At 43.0% G+C, this 12,825-nt stretch overlaps 1 protein-coding gene across 1 annotated transcript in view; it reads left to right on the top strand.

Moving 5' to 3' along the window:
- Positions 1-7,476: 7,476 nt before the first annotated feature.
- CLIC6 (chloride intracellular channel 6) overlaps positions 7,477-12,825 on the top strand; it is a 26,109-nt gene continuing 20,760 nt past the window's right edge. The window contains exon 1 of the mRNA XM_006862558.1: positions 7,477-7,494. The gene's annotated coding sequence lies outside the window, so the exon portion shown is untranslated. The remainder of the gene's footprint in view (positions 7,495-12,825) is intronic.

Raw genomic sequence — 12,825 nt, forward strand, 5'->3', positions numbered from 1 at the left:
TTGCAGTCTGGCATATTAACCCACAGTGCCACACCAGGACTCCAATGTCCTCTTAGTGCCAGCTTTAAAAGTAAGAGAGGAGACCAGCCTTTGAACTTTTAGCAGAGACATTTGGTATCATGTCTTAGAAAGAAAGCAGGGTCCTTGAATTATCAGCCCAGCCTTTGGTGCAGGTGTACCCAGCCCTCCAGGTCTTCTCTGGTCTGGATCATTCATCATGAGGTTTCTGGAATTCCAGGACATGAATTCCAGGCCTGGGCCCTGCTCTTTGTCACGTTGCTGACATTCTATTCCCTTTGCAATTAAGAAAAGGACTTCAACTCTCAATTTTTCCTTGGAAAAGGCATAGGACGTGTAACTTTTTAAGAAAAAAAAAAAAATGGTCAGTGGTTCTTTAAGGACTGTACAGTTTGGCATGAAAATCACACTAATGGAGACTTGTTAAAAGTATCCTAAGTTCCATAATTGTCTGTTCTAATGTGTTCAGTTGTGGAATAGTAATGATGATAATGACAGTAATAACTGCCCATTAGGGGTGCCCAGGAAGGTCTGTATCACACAAAGATCCTGCAAGGTAGCTATCTTTATCCCTGTTTTGTAAATGGGGAAACTGAAGCTCAGAGAGAAGACATTAATTGCCCAAGCCATACAATTAGTAGGTAAACCAAACCAAACCTACTGCCATCAAGTGGATTCCAACGTATGCAACCCTATGTTGTTGTTTTATTAAGTGCAACTGAGTTGGCTTCCACTCATAGCGACTCTGTATAGGGTTTCCAAGAAGAGGCTGGTGGGTTTGAACTGCCAACCTCATGGCTAGTAGTCCAGTGCTTGTCCTTTCCCACCACACCAGGACTCCCAAGCAACCCTGTGTTGTTGCTAAGTACCATTAAGTCGGTTCCAACTCATTGTGACCCTTTATAGGGTTTCCGAGGAGCGGCTGGTGGGTTTGAACTGCAGACCTTGTCGTTCACAGTCCAGTGCTGATCCATAGCACCGATCCACAGTGTCACACCAGAAGTCCAGCAACCCTATAGGGTTCCTCCATGAACTAGTCCCTGCTAATAGCAAAGTATGTGAATTGAAGTCTTGCCAACCTTGCTTCTAAGTCAAAGTAAAATTGCACCACAGGATTTTCAAGGCTGTAAATCTTTATGGAAGTGGACTGCATATCTCCCATGGCATGGCTGACCTTGCTATTTGCAGCTGAACACTTAACTACTGTGCTACTAGGGATCCTTCAATAGTGGGTCCCCTAGAAAACCCAACCGATGGTCATTGAGTTGATCTCTACACACAGCTACCCTATAGGACAGAGTAGAACTGCCCTATAGGGTTTCCAAGACTACACATTTTCCTGGAAGCAGACTGCCTCATCTCTCTCCTGTGGAATGACTGGTGGGGTCAAAAGAACTGCCAACCTTTTGGTTAGCAGCCTAGCACTTAACAACTGCACCACGAGGGTCCCTTCAATTAGCCATTGTTAGGTACTGTCAAGTTGGTTCCAACTCTGCACAACAGAAGGGAACACTGCCCGCTCCTGCGCCATCCTCACAATTGTTGCTGTGTTCGAGGCCATTGTTGTCAGTTCATGTGTCAGTTCATGTCATTGACGTTTTCTTTTTTGCCGACTCTCTCCTTTACCAAGTTTGATGTCATTCTCCATGAACTAGTGGCAGTTGTGTGCCATCGAGTAGGTTCTGACTCATAGCAACCCCGTGTAGGGTTTCTGAGGCTGTCAATCTTTACGGGAGCAGAAAGCCTCACCTTGTTCCTAAGGAACAACTGGTAGATTCAAACTGCTGACTTTCAGTTAGCAGCCCACCTTATAATCCACTACACTACCAGGCTTCCTTTCCTCTGTGAACTAGTCCCTGCTAATAGCAAAGTATGTGAATCAAAGTCTTGCCAATCTCACTTCTAAGGAGCCTTGTGACTGTACTTCTTCCAAGATAGATTTGTCTGTTCCTCTAGCAGTCCACAGTGTATTCAATATTCTTTGCCAGCACCATAATTCAAAGGCATCGATTCCTTGTCGGTCTTCTTTATTCACTGTCCAGCTTTCACATGCATATGAGGTAATTGAAAACAGCATGGCTTGGGTCAGATGCACTTTAGTCCTCAAACTGACATCTTTGCTCTTGAACACTTAAAAGAGGTCTTGTGTAGCAAATTTGCCTAATGCAGCACATTGTTTTGATTTCTTGGCTGCTGCTTCTATGGACATTGATTGTGCATCCAAGTAAAATGAAATCTGCAACTACTTCAGTCTTTTCTCTTGGTGAGGAATTTTTTTCTTTGTTTTCTTTAAGTTGAAGGGTAATCCATCCATGATTTTCATGAGTAAGTACTTCAAGTTCTCTTCATTTTCGGCAGGGAAACATTTGATTTAGTAGTCCCCTTTCAAAAAACCAAATCAATTGCCATCAAGTTAATTTCAAGTCCTTGTGATCCTATGGGAGAGAGTCGGACTTCCCTATAAGGCGTTAATCTTTATGGAGGCAGTCTGCCACATCTTTCTCCTTTGGAACAGCTGGTGGAATCTAACCATCCACCTTACACTTAGCAGCTGACTGCTTTAACCACTGTAGCACCAGACCTCCTTTCAATTTGTAGGTAGTAGAGCCATAACCTGTACCCTGCTCTCCCTGGTTTCCTGCCACTTCTGTTGACCATACTGCCTCAGAGAAACCAGATGTTACTTAAGAATAGAACCTTCAACATATTAGGCAAATGGAGGGACATTACTAAAATTTTTTCTTGAATATCCAGAATTTTTCAAAACAGAATTATTCAAAATCAGAAATCTCCGATATATTTAAGCATTGCATTTTAAGTTATAATAATTTGATCAGGATGTCCGTAACAGACAATGGTTTGGGGGCAATGTTGCTGCTAATGATTCAGGAAGTTTTCCCTTCAATGCTGACTATTAGTGACCCCATGGATGTCCGAGTAGAATTCTACTCAGAACAGAAGGATTTTCTGTGGTTGTTTTCTTTTTTGAAAGTAGATCACCGTTCTTTTCTTTTGAGGCACCAATGGATGGGTTTGATCTGCCAACCTTTTAGTTAACAGCTGAGTGTATGAATTATTTATATCAGCCAGGGATTCTCCCATCTAGCCTATCTCCTGCTTTCTTCTCTCCCAGTAGATGTGAGACTCCAATGTGGTCTCTTAGTAGTGAGAAGTTGTGGGCTTCTAAAGGAGAGAAAATTCATGGATGCTGGCCAGAAAACCAAGAGCATGAAAGGACTGTGGGACACTTTCTACAGAAATTCCAACACACCAGCGCTATTAGGTCCAGGCCCTTAGTCATTGTTTTAGTGTTTCCTATGTGCCCAGAAATCTACCAGGACCTGCGGGACTCTCCAAATGATTCCAAATAATACTCATCATGGTGAGGGTTAGAACAGACCCCAGTTTTCTGTCTGCTTCCCCGTGGAAGGAAGAGCAGGCCCAGTCGATGAGGTCCCATGCATCTGGGAATGTGTGACTTCCCTGACCTTCTGCAATGGCAGGCCTCCATTCAGAGACCTGGTGGGTAGTAGGGGGTTCCGCTTACAACAGAATTTTTCAAAATTGTTCCTCCTTTTCTCTTTTAAAAAGACAAGGTGCCTAACATACCACATGATGATGGTCAATAACCTCAGGCCCTCTCTTGGTTGAATATGTAGCTTATATCTTCAGAAACGGTATGCTCTTAAAACTATATGAGTAGGTATATATGCAGATAAGATTGTATGTGCTGAGCAAAAGAAACTCCAACAGCCATGACCAAGCCTAAGGAAAGTCTAGAGGAATTTGGGAAAGACTTATTATTGGGCTATGTTATGAATTAATTGTGTCCCTCAAAAAGATATGTTCAAGTCTTAACGCCCCCAGTCAATGAGAGGACCTAGTTTGGAAATAGGGTCTTTGAAGATGTGATCAGTTAGGTTAATATGAAGCCAAGCTGGAGTAGGGTGGGACCTAATCCTATTTGATTAGTGTCCTGGTAAAAAAGAGGGGAAGAGACACAGACCCATTGGGAAGATGGCCACGTAAAGATACATGCAGAGGGTAGAGCTATGCATCTTCATGCAAGTAATGCCAGAAACCACCAGAAGCAAGAGGCAAATAATCCTCCCCCCAGAACCTTCAGAAAGAGCATGGCTTTGCCAACTCTCATAGTCCTGGAGACCAGAAGTTTGGTTTCAGACTTCTGGTCTCCAGGACTATGAGAGAATAACTTTCTGTTGTTTTCAGCCACCCAGTTTGTGATACTTTTTTTTTTTTCTTTATAGCAGCCTCAGGAAACTCACACAGGCTTGAAAGGTCTTTGTACTTGGCCATGCCATGTGTTGTATTTTCGATTGCCAGTTCCCAAAGCAATTGGGCTTTCAGGGAAGGACATGGGGAGAAATTCCGGGAAGTTTGTAGGTGGGACTCGGAGAGAGGTAGTCATCTCCCATCTGGTTTACTTTAACTCTTTCTCTTTGGTCTAACTGCATCCAACCGTCTGTTGGGTCAGCTGCCCAAGGAGAGTATTCCTGGCTGGTTCTTTGGGCCAAATTGTTCCTCTCTGAGGAGAACCAACTCTCTGGTGGCTGCCCACAGCTGCCCACATCAAACTCTGTCTCCTGCCCCGTCTCCTCTGGTCAGCTACTGTTTTTAGTTCACCTAAAAGTCCCTCTGGGATGTCGGAAATGAAGCAGCTCCCTCATTACTCATGTTCCTGTGATGGAGCCAAATTAGCTGTCTGTCCTGCGTCCTCTTTGCCCAGACTCCAAGTATTTCCAGTTTTCTTCAGGGACTAGAATTCTTCTTGCATACAGGATACAGGTTCTACCTCCTTGGTGGAAAGCATTTATCAGAATCAGACAAGGGATGCCTGGGATGTTACCAGTTTGCTAACAAAAGAAGTCCTCCCAAACACAAAAACCAAACAACTCCCAAACCAGTTTTTGTTGAGTAGACTCCAACCCCAGGTGTGTTAGAGTAGAATTGTACTCCTTAGGGTTTCAATAACTGACTTACAGAAATACTGAGATGCCTTAGATGCACTTGAACTTCTCATTTATCAGTTAACAGCCAAATGCATTAACCGTTAGCACCACCCAGGGAGATAGCTTCTCCACTTTCCCCCATTTTTTCTGTTTTTAATCATCTGTATACTTGACAGAATGTGTTTGCTCTTAAGGTCCATGTAGTGTTTTCTCAGAAAGAACTATAGAGCCCAGAGAATGGGGATTCAAGGTACTAGGTGTGTGACCTGCTCTGATGGGAAGGAGAGGGCAGTGTGTTGAGAAGACCCAGGTCAGAGGAGCATGGAAAGCCACCAAGAATATCACAACAGCAATGCCAGGGGCAGTTCAAACCCACCAACCACTCCTCAGAAACCCTATAGAAGTCAGAAATGCTAAGGAGTCAGAAAAGACTCGACGGGACTTAACAACAAGGCCGCAGTGGTCAGAGAGTAGTTTAATGGAAGTGTGGATGGTACCCCTTACATATAATGCCAGCTTATTGTTGGAGAGGGCACTTGTCTGAAGTAAAACGTGCCAAATGAAATGAAGAAAAGTAGTTTTCAAAAAGTACCAAATGAAGTTATAAGTATTTTCCTCACAAATTCTGAATGGAGTAAGTGTGGAAGGAATAAGTGTGAAAGGCTGTATTTTAAAGAAGATATGTGGTGACGAGGCGAGTTCTTGGGTGGTGCAAATGGTCAATGCACTCGGCTACTAACTGAAAGATTGGAGGTTCAAGTCCACTCAGAGGTGCTTGAGAAGGAAGGTCTGACAGTCTGTTGTTGTTAAGTGCCATTGAGTCAGTTTCAACCCATAGAGACCCTGTGTAGAGTTTCCAAGGGATGGCTGGTGGGTTTGAACTGCCTACCTTGCAGTTCATACTGATCTTGCAGTCCAGCGCATTATCTTGAAGCACCACAAGGTTTGACAGTCTACTTCTGGAAAAAAATCAACCACTGAAAATCCTATGGGGTACAGTTCTACTCTGACACATATGGATAGGAGTCAATTCAGTGGTAACTAGAGACTCCTTGGATGGTAAGAACAGTTAATAAGCTGAGCTGCTAACCAATACGTTGAAGTCAGCCCAGAGGTACCACAGAAAAAAGGGCTGGCAATCTACTTCCAAAAAATCAGCCATTGGAGCACAGTTCTATTCTGACATACGTGGGGTTGCCATGAGTTGGAATAGACTTGATGACAACCGGTTTTGGTGGTGAAGAGAAACAGCCATCCCTCACAGTAGTATTTGTACTCGTACAACTCAGCTACACTACTATGATGAGGAGGGGGTGGAGGGCCCTGGATGGCCCAAGCTGAATGATCAACATTCTCAAATCCCAAAGCCAGTACCAGCTCTAAGCAGAATTTTGTGGGACATGTGCCCTTAGTGTTTATCTTTTGAATACTATCATCATAAGTGCTCAAAGAGTTGAATCTGAAAGGCAAACATACAATTCTGTGTTATCTTCACTGGAAACAAAAGACACTCTGATCCCTCAAACTGCTTACTTTGATTTTATCAAGCATGTACACATACAAAAATTTCTCCCGTAGGCTGAGAACCCTGCAGAGAAACTTTAGCCCAACATCTAATTAGCCTGAGAGAATTATCAGCAGTGGAAAATAAAACTTTATAGATAAAACATCTCAATTATCACGATGGTGTCAGTTATTCAGTCCTAATAAATGTGCATTTATCCCATCATCTCATCTGGTTAATGAATCTGACCAAATGATACTCTCATTATTGCTCAATCATGAGATGGTGTGTCTTTGCCTAGACTTTTGCTGGCACATCCTAGCACTGAAGCACATTAAAGTCATAAAATTAGGCAGCAAAGCGTCCTCGTCACTCCCACCATGTTCCTGTAACCCCCTCATTTACAACAGATGGAGACAGAAACATTTTTTAGAGCAATTTAAGATGAGGCAACACTGGATATGTAAGTCCTGTTTTATTGGCCGTCGTGGCAGCCAGCTAATTCTTCTGAGATGCCAAACAACCTTCCAACCAATTGCCATGCTGGGTTGGATGGGGCGCTTCAGTTTCACGGCCACATGGCAGGCAGGGTGTGTGTGTGTGTGTGTGTGTGTGTACAATAGCCACTTTCATAACTGCCCTCTAAACTGTGGGCGCTGTCGACATGCCATTGTACCACTTTCAACCAGATGTTTGGTCCCAGCCGCTAAGGCATTTTAAGTGTTTTAAGTCTGGTAACAAAGGCAGTATTTTCTATTATTATTATTTTTAAAAACGTATCACTCCCACCCTTTTAAAGAAGTATCTGGCGGGAGTCAGGAAATGGAGAGAAGAACAATTTTAAAGGGAAATACTGAATTGATGTTACCCACTCTGAAACTGCGCAAGAGACAGAGCAAGGTAGAGAGTCCTGTGCTATATAACGATTCTGCAGATGCCAGGGCTGGCATCGGCTGGCTGCGGGAGAGAGGCCCGTTCCCAGACATAGAGCTCTTTGTCAAGGTGAGCTTTATCAGGACACCCAGCCTTGGAGGGGGAGAACACACTGGGCTCAGCAGGGATTTTGCTGCATTCAGACTGAGTTATACCAGGATCCCAAAGGTTAGAGAGACAAGCGTGAGAGAGAAATACAAAACAATCACAACCCTCCGCAGTCTTATTTTTGTCTTTACTGTGCTTAGTGTAACTCCTACGAAAATAAGAGGTTTAAAAGCTACAGAGCAAGTCAGGACTGGCTGAAATATGTGGCTTTGTGTCCCTGTGCTTACCCACCCCCCTCCTTTACTTGGTCTGACTTTGCCCAAACCTGCAGGAGTTGAGAAAGTCCTGTGATTGAAGAGGGTTCCCAAGCAGAAGACCACTGGGGCGCTTCTACCATCTTAGATCTGTTATTTAGCCCCAGAACAAGAGGGAGGAGGAGATAGGGCATCCTCACCTAAGGGAGAGTGGCCTGTGTCTGCACTTCATTGAACTGTAGACTCCTTAGAGTTAGGACTCCTTAGAGTCTGATTTCACAAGGGCTCAGCATCATCTGAAGGTGACGAAACCCCAAGGTGAAGGACAGCCTTAGAGAGGATGGAGCAATTTCAGGGCCATCTGCAGGGAAGTTGTAGGACTGCTTGGATATATGTTGTTGTTGTTGTTTTGTGCCGTGGAGTTGGTTCTGACTCATAGCGATCTTGTACAGGGTTTCCAAGACTGTAAATCTTTACGGGAGCAGAAAGCCTCATCTTTCTTCCATGGAGCAGCTGGTAGTTTCGAACTACTGACCCTGAGGATAGCAGCCCGATTCATAACCACTACTCCATGCTATACACTTCCCTACCCCTCAGCCCTCCAACAATTTTACAGGCTCCAGGTGGGGGGATTCTCAGACCCTCCACTATAGTAGACAGAGAGGCAAAGGGTGAGTTGGAGGAGCTGGGGTGTGGGGTTGGTGGAAAGCCTGGGCTCAAAGCACGTTGTTAGTTGTCCTCCAGATGATCCCAACTTATGATGACCCTTATGCACAATGGAACAAATTGTTATCCTTCTTTGCACCATCTCCATGGGGGACTGTTGAGGTATATTGGTGAGAACTCTACCACTGAATGAAAAATGCCTCAGGCCCAGAGTTAAGGGACTCTGAATTCAGCTATCTGGGTCTATTGATACCCCTTTGTTAAGTCTGCCGATTAGCTCCATAAACATGGAGTTGTGTTTATCAATTGGGAAGTCTTGCAAATCCTCTTATGGGCAGATCATTCAACTGGGAGTTCACACAGATCGATCATAGCCATTGATAATGATACTGGTACACCAAGCTTTATCTTTGCCCAAGGGTGGGCTAAGGCCAGGCTTCTCAAGATTGTGACCTTGGACCACCAGCATCACCTCACCTTGGGGAGCTGGATAAAATTCAGATTCCTGGGCCCCATGCAGGAACTATGGAAACAGAATTATTATATATATATATGGAGCTCTGGTAGCATAGTGGTTACGAATCAGGCTGCGAACCTTAAGGTCAGTGGTTCGAAACTACCAGCTGCTCCGTGGGAGAAAGACGAGCCTTTCTACTCCCGTAAAGATTTACACCCTCGGAAACCCTGTACAGGGTCGCTATGGGTCGGAACCGACTTGACAGCACTTAACAACAACAACTATATATATATATATTACAAAACTAAGTTAAAAATATATATATGCATATATATTTTTAAACTTATTTTTGTAATGAGGTATAGCTTATATTCAGGTAAGTGCTCAAACCTTAAGAATCCGTGAAGCAAATACACCCATGTAACTACCACTCAGCTTAATATATAGAACATCTCCACAGCTCCAGACAGTTCCCATCTTCCAGGGCAACTTCTGTTTCGACTTCCACTAGTGAAATTTGCTGCATTTTAACTTCATCTACATTGAATTATAGAAGACTTTGGGTTTGGTTTCTTCCAGCACTGTTGTAGGCTGCCATCTGGTTAATTTCTGACTCATAGTGACCCCATGTGACAGAGTAGAGCTACCCCAAAAGATTTTCTAGGCAGTGATCTTTATGGGGACAGATGGTCCTGTCTTTTCCCCAAGGAACTGACATTTCGTTGAGCAGATAGGCACTTGATCTTTATGCCATCAAGACTCACTCCTTTTAGCATGATGTATGTGAGAATTATCCATATTATTAATATTTATAGTAGCTAATTATTTGTCATTGTGGTATAGTATCCTACCTTATGACTATGTAACTACTTGTTTATTCATCTTACTCATCCATGGCTGTTTGGGTTGTGCAGGTTTGGGCTATTACAGTATAGGTGCTATGAGAATTTGTGTAGGTGCCTTTTGGTGGCCATAAGCACTCATTTCTGTTGGGATTAGAATTACTGTCATAGAGTAAATGTATGTTTAACATTGGTAGATAACTCCCAGGTTGTTGTTATTGTTAAGTGTTCTGACCCATAGCGACCCTGTATAGGGGTTTCCAAGGAGCAGCTGGTGAGCTTGAACCACCGACCTTGCAGTTCAAATGGCTTTGCAGTCTGGCGCATTAACCCACAACGCCACATCAGGACTCCAACTCCCAGGTGGCTGTACCAATATAACAGCAATGAATGGACAGCTGCTCTGTCCACACTTGGTATTGTCAGACCTTTTAATGCAGCCATTATAGTAGGTATGCTTTGGTATCTTCTTGTGGTTTTAATTTGCATTGCCCTGCTGATTAAGGATGTTAAGAAACTTTTCAGCTGTTATTGACCACTTGGCTTTTCTTGTTCATGAAGAGTCTGATCAAGTCTCTTTAAAATTAGGTTGTCAGTTTTTGTATCCTATTCATTTGTGGGAACATCTTTATGTTAGTGATGATCTCTCCAGAAGACTCTGAAGACCACTGACATCAGAGAACCAGCTCTCTGAAGGGTCTCTTTAGGTTGTTCGATTTCCTTGAGCCATCTTTTTACTTTCCTTCAGTTCCCAAGAAAGCAGCTCACTGTTGCTTTGCATGCTTTTGTTATTCCGATTACAGGTAGATTGTGTTTTTCTCAACTTCCTTTAATGACGCACAGCAGAAATGGACTTCGAGTGCTGTGTCATGAAGTCTGGCTGAGCCACCTCCTTGCTTTTTCAGTGGCGTTTTATGAGCATAACCTTTGTAAAGATTTGTAGAGTGAGGATATATAGGATGAGAAAGAAGTGCTTTGGAACTTCTTTTGTTAGCTTTGATTCCACCAATCCATTTGCTAGGAGTTGCAAAGCCATGACATGTTTCCCAGGGTTACTGTAAAAAGTATCAGCAATTGGGTGCCTTTGAGAACAGAACTTTTTTGTCTCACAGTTCTGGAGGTTAGGAGTCTGAAGTCAGGGTATTGGTTGTGTTGATTTCTTCTGGGGGCTCTGAGGGAGAATCGGTTCAATATTACTCTGATCCTTGACTGGTAGACACACCACTTTAATCTCTGTCTCCATCTTCACATGGCTGTCTTCTGTCTGTGTTTTTCTGTCTCATTGTCTCTTCTCCTCTTGTATAAGGGCACAATACAAATTCTTGTATTGAATTTGGCTTCACCCTACTTCAGTATGACCTCTGTTAATTGATAACATTTTCAAAGACCCCTTTTTCAAACAAGTTCAAATTCATGGGTACTGGGAGTTAGCACTTCAATATATCTTTTGGGTGGACATGCAATTCAATCCTTAACACCCCACAAAGCATCCTCTCTAACACCTGACAGACACTTACGGGAGAGAGGAAGTTATGTTCAGGATATTGCTATGCCTGTGTTTAGGGATGTGTGTGGACATGGCTTGCTTTGGGACATTAAGGAGGGACCATTCATATTCTTCAACACTTTAGTGTTGAAGAGCAAAGATGTCAACTTGAAGACTAAGGTGCGCCAGACCCAAGCCATGGTTTTTTCAATAACATCATATGCCTGTGAAAACTGGACAGTAAGTAAGGAAGACTGTAGAAGAATTGATGATTTTGAGTTATGGTGTTGGAGGAGAATATTGAAAGTGTCATGAGCTGCCAAAAGAACCAATAGATCTGTTTTGGAAGAAGTGTAGCCCGAGTGCTCCTTGGAGGCCAGGATGGCCAAACTTTGTCTCTCATATGTCAGACATACTGTCAGGAGGGACCAATCACTAGAAAAGGATACCATGTTTGGTAAGGTAAAGGGTCATAGAAAAAGAGGAATACTCCCCAACGAGATGGATTGGCCAAGTGGCAGCATCGATGGACTCAAGCGTGGCAACAGTAGTGAAGTTGGCCCAGGATGGGGCAGTGTTTTGTTCTGCTGTGCATAAGGTCACTATGAGTCAGTACTGACTCAATAGCACCTAACAACAACAACAACAACATTCATATTCTTACACCATGGATGCTTATTGTGTGATCATTTATATTCTACATTCCTCATCACATCTCTTTGCTACCCCATGAATTAGAGATGAGAAATCAAAGGTGTGTTTGGTTATTTTTTAATCTTTTTATTGTGAATTGGATTTATGAAGCAGATTAGCTTTGCATTCAACAGTTCATACACATTTTGTTTCATCTCATTGATTACAGTCCTCATGATGTAATATCACTTATCCCACTTCCTCCTTGTGTTTCCTGTTTTCATTCTTCCTTCTTTCCTAACTCTTCTGAACTTTGTCCTTGGGCAAATGCTGCCCTTATGATCTCAAATGGTTGATTATTCTAAGGTGCACATACCTCACTAGTGTTATTGTTCCCCTGAAAATTGTTTGACTGAAAATTGACTGAAAATGGGGATGAGTTCTGTTTCAGACCTAAAGGGTGATTAAGGGTCACCAATCTTTATCTATCCCGTAAGCCTGGTCTTTGTTAGGATTTTGAGTTCTGTTCCACTTTTTTGCCCCCTCTATCCAGGACCTTCTAATGTGGTCCCTTTCAGAGAAGTTGGTAGTGGTAGCTGGGTACCATCTAGTTTTTCTGGCCTTGGGCATGGAGACTGATGGTCTTGTGGTCCATTAGTCTATTGGATTAATTGTTTCTGTGGGTCTTTGATGTTCTTCAATCTTCTTTCCTCTGAACAAGGAGAGACTAGTAGTGGTACCTTAGATGGTTCTCATGAGCTCTTAAGACCCTAGTTGCTGCTCATCAAAATATGATGTAGAACATTGTCTTTGAAGACTATGTTATGCCAACTGATCTTGGTGTACCCCCAAGGCCCAGTGACTCTTCTCTCAAGACATATGGTTATGTCTAAGAAGTTGAGAAATCAAAGTTTTTATGTGCCCAAGGATCTTTTTTTTTTCTTAAATGTTTTATTGTGAATTATGTGATAGTTTACATAGGAGAACATTAGTTTTACATTCATTCTATCGTAG

The sequence above is a fragment of the Chrysochloris asiatica genome, unplaced genomic scaffold (genome assembly GCF_000296735.1).
Source record: "Chrysochloris asiatica unplaced genomic scaffold, ChrAsi1.0 scaffold00049, whole genome shotgun sequence".
Lineage (NCBI taxonomy): Eukaryota > Metazoa > Chordata > Mammalia > Afrosoricida > Chrysochloridae > Chrysochloris > Chrysochloris asiatica.